Source organism: Musa acuminata, chromosome BXJ3-3 (assembly GCF_036884655.1).
Source record: "Musa acuminata AAA Group cultivar baxijiao chromosome BXJ3-3, Cavendish_Baxijiao_AAA, whole genome shotgun sequence".
Lineage (NCBI taxonomy): Eukaryota > Viridiplantae > Streptophyta > Magnoliopsida > Zingiberales > Musaceae > Musa > Musa acuminata.
Window position 1 is genome coordinate 22,260,001 of NC_088351.1, and position 4,370 is coordinate 22,264,370.

Below are 4,370 nucleotides of genomic sequence, written 5' to 3' on the forward strand. Positions count from 1 at the left end.
TGATGATCGTACGATGAAACTGATTTACGTCTAAACGCCAATTCGGAAAGTGCAAAGCTTGAAACCCGATCGGATATGTGCAGAAAGCAGTAAGCTTTAGAGGAGGTTTGCAGTAAAGATAATATGCTCAAAGTAAATGCAAACCGAGATTTAGAGTGGTTCGGTCAATCTTGACCTACTCCACTTTTGGCTTCCTCCACCGACGAGGTCACCAACGTCAACTAGAGGCCTTCCTTCAATAGGCGAAGGCCAACCACCCTTTTATAGTTTCACTCCTTTTGACGGGCTTAGGAGACAACCCTTACAGAATTTTCTCTCCTCTCTTTAAAGCTCAGAACTTGGAAGAAAAGAGGGAGAAGAACTTTTGGCCTTTACAACAATTTTGAGCTCTAAAAATCACATAACAAGATCAGGATTTCGGTGTATGTGTTGTTTCCTTTCAGTGCTGAATGGGTGGGGTATTTATAGGCCCCAACCCAGTTTGAATTTGGAGCTCAAAACTTTCAATTCCCGGAATTCCGAGATCTGGCAGTTGCACCTCCTGACTAGAGCGGTTGCATCGCCTAGCAGAGCTTGAAGACTGAGCCTTTGGGCGGTGCCACCTCTGTCAGGGGTGGTTGCACCTCCTGCCAGAGCTCGAAGACCGAGCTCAGGCGGTGCCACATCTTGTCAGGGGAGGTTGCACCGCCTAGTCTCGCTCGGAGACTGAGCCCAGGCGGTGCCACCTCTTGGCTGGGGCAGTTGCATCGCCCAGTCTCGCTCGGAGACTTAGCCCAGGCGGTGCCACCTCCTGGCTTGGGCGGTTCAACCGCCTGGCAGAAATCAGGGTCCGAATGGGTTGATCCATTCGGCCCAATTTGGGTTTTTCAGGGGCCCAATTGCCCCAAGATTAAGTTAATGGGATCACCTCCCATTTCCAACTTAATCATTGTGCTAACTATGATATTTCCTAAGACATTTACTGCAATCTTGCTCCGGTGCGTCAATCGCTTCTTCCGGCGAGCTTCCGGCGAACTTCCGTCGATCATCCGATGAACCCTCGGTGATGCTCCTGCGGACTTCCGGCAAACTCCTGGACTTGCGACAATCCACTTGGCGAGTTCCGACGAGCTTCTTGGGTAAGCTCATGGACTTCTCGGATTTGTTCCCGCAGAACCTCCGACGACTGTCCGAACTTCCGTCGAACTCTCGAACTCCCAACGTGATCATTGTTTTGACTCCGGCGCAACTCCTGCTACATATCTTACTTTCATCGTAGTTAATCCTGCACACTTATCTCAACATATAGATTAGATAACAAATGACAATTGACTTCATCATCAAAATCCGAGATTCAATAGAAAATAGTTAGCTTCTCAAGAGAACCAAATTTACTAGCTTGAATAATAAAATTAGACATGTTAAATCTCCCAAATGCATAAATTCTACTTATACATTTTTCAGATCATGATCTTGACTTTTTTATCTTTATGACTTGAGCTTTCGTTTTGAATCAAGATTGTTTCCTATCTTGCTTTCTATTTACAAAAGAAGAAACTTATAAAAAATGATATATGGTCTTTTGACATTCATGACTTAAATTTTCATCTTTGTTATTTATTCTTGTCATGATTTGAAAATTAATGTAAAGGGAAATGAATTGCACCATTGTATTATTATTTCCCCTTTTTTGCTAATGACAAAGAGTGAGAATGAATTGCTAATATACACATCTCAAAAGAGAAAGATTTGCTAGCATACATATCGCAAATAAAAGTAAAATTTGCTAGTTTGCATGATATAAAATTTGCTAGAATTGCTAGCTTTAACATTACAAAGGAAGCAAAAATTGTACTTCTCAAAAGAGAAGAAAGAATTAATTAGCTTGCATGTTCTAAGGTGATGGAAAATTTGCTAAATTCCTAAGCTTATATCTCTAAATCTTGAAAGTATGATAATGTTATGTATGATTTTAAATTATGTATAAACACTTGCTAGTTGCACTTCTCCTTTTTGTTGATGACAAATTGGGAGAAGTTACGATAATGATCATGCATGGAATGATGTATTCAAATTTGATTATGCATGATTTTATAATAACTTGTTACAAATATTAATGATTAAATTTGCTTTGACTTGAATTCAAGAGTTCTATCAATATGGCACATTGATAGGGGGAGTTAAGGTTAACTCCATCATCAATTGGTTGTCATCATAAAAAAGGGGGAGATTGTTGAATCTCGAATTTTGATGATGAAACCAATTGAGAGTGTTTATGATTTAATCTACGTTTTGAGTGAGGGACGCAGGTATTGAATTTCAGATTTTGATGATGAAACCAATTGTAGTGTTGTTCTAATATGCATTTGAGTGACGCAGGGCTAACATCAATCAAGAGAGGCAAATTGATTAAAGCAGGAGGAATCGAATCTTGGGTCGGAGTGAACATGTCAGAATATTAGACGTCGGGCTGAAGGAACGGTCAACGTGTCGATAGAAGGCTTCGGGTCGAGAATTCGGGCATCGAGCCTAGAAGAGCGGATATTACGCTAAGGAGATTGGAGTTGCAGAGGTCAACATGCCGATTGGGGAAAGGCTGCAAAAGAGGACGATGCACCGAAGGATCGGATGAAGTGCCGAAAGAACCAATGACATGCTGGACAATATAGGATTCGCTTGTATTCAATTATATATAGATTGAGTTAGTTTAGAGTCTAATTGAGCCAGTTTAGAATGTAATTAGACCAACTCAATTATGGGCTAATTGGGCCCAAAATAAGACTGTTTTGGGCCAAGAGAAAGGCCCATTCAGTGACCCAAGTTTAGGCTATGTTGGGCTAAGTAGAAGGCCCAAACAGTGACCCAAAAAGGTGGCACAGTCTCCGAGACTATGTCAGGCGATGGTATCACCAGTCTAGGCAGTGGTACCACCTAGCATAAGCGGTGGTACCGCCAGGACCTGGGAAACCCGGGATGAAACATTTTTAGGCTCTAAGTTTGAATCAACTTGAGGCCTATAAATACCCCTCTCATCCCTAGTTAACTTACACAAGCACAAAGAATTTAAAAAGGAAGAAATAATAATATAGTAATCTCCAGAATCCTCCTCTTATAATCTAAGTGTTAGAATAGTTTGAGAGAGAAGTGAGTGCTCGTAAAGGTTGCCTCCTAAACCTATGAAAAGGAGAAGAGGGGTGTAAGAAGGAGGTTGATCTTCGCCTATTAAAGGAAGATCGATAGTGGATGCTGGTGGCCTTGACAGAAGAGGAATCGACAGAGTGGATGTAGGTCACAATGATCGAACCATATAAACTCGGTTTGTATTTCTATTTATGCAATTTACTTTTACTGCAAACTTACTTGCTTTACATCCACTTCGCTCTTCCGTACGCTTTCAATTTTAAGTATCTTTCTAAAATCAACTTTAATCGAATGAGGGATTTCAAACCGACGTAATTTTTACCACTACACTAATTCATCCCCCCTCTTAGTGCTGACTCATTCCTAACAACAGGAAGCTTCAATCCGAGAGAGACAATTAAAGTAGGAAGAATCATGTTGAGCTAGAGAGAAATATGTTAGAAGATTGGATGTCGAGCTGGAGAATTGGTCGACATATCGACAAAAGGCTTTAGGCCATGGATTCGGGCATCGGGCCAAGAAGAGCAAAAATTGTGCCAAGGAAATCGGAGTTGCAGAGTTCAACTGGGCGATTGGGCAATAGGCCGCAAGAGAGGATGATACGCCGAAGAATCGGACGAAGCGTCGATGAACTAATGACATACCGGACAACATGATTCAAGGTTTATAATAATTGTCTAGATCGAAGTAGGTTTTATTTGTGCTGGATTAACTATAATAGTGATCAAGGCATAAAGCAAAATGAAGTCTCGAAGTCAAGAAAGAGACTTCGTTGGGAGTTTGAGAGTTCGTCGGAAGTCCGAACGTTCGTTAGAAGTTCTAACGGAATTGACCGAGAAGTCCAGGAGCTTGCCGAAGAACCTCATCGGAACTTGCCAAGAAGATTGTCGTGAAGTTTAGGAGCTTGTCGGGAGTCTACTATAACATTGTTGAGAGATCATCGGAAGTTCACCAGATGATTGCCAGAAGCTCGCCGGAAGAAACCTAGACTAACCGAACCTGATTTTCTTAGTGTATATCTTAAATTTCATAGTTAGCACATAATTTGGATTGGAATTGGGCCAACCCAATTAGGAGCTAGTTAGGCCCATGTATGAACTATGTTGGGCTAAGTAAAAGGCCCAAACAATAACCCAACAGGTGGCACCATCGTGACATAGTCTCCGAGACTATGCCAGGCGATGGTACCATCAGACTAGGTGATGGTACCACCTAGTGTCAGTGTCAGGCGATGGTACTACCCAAAGACA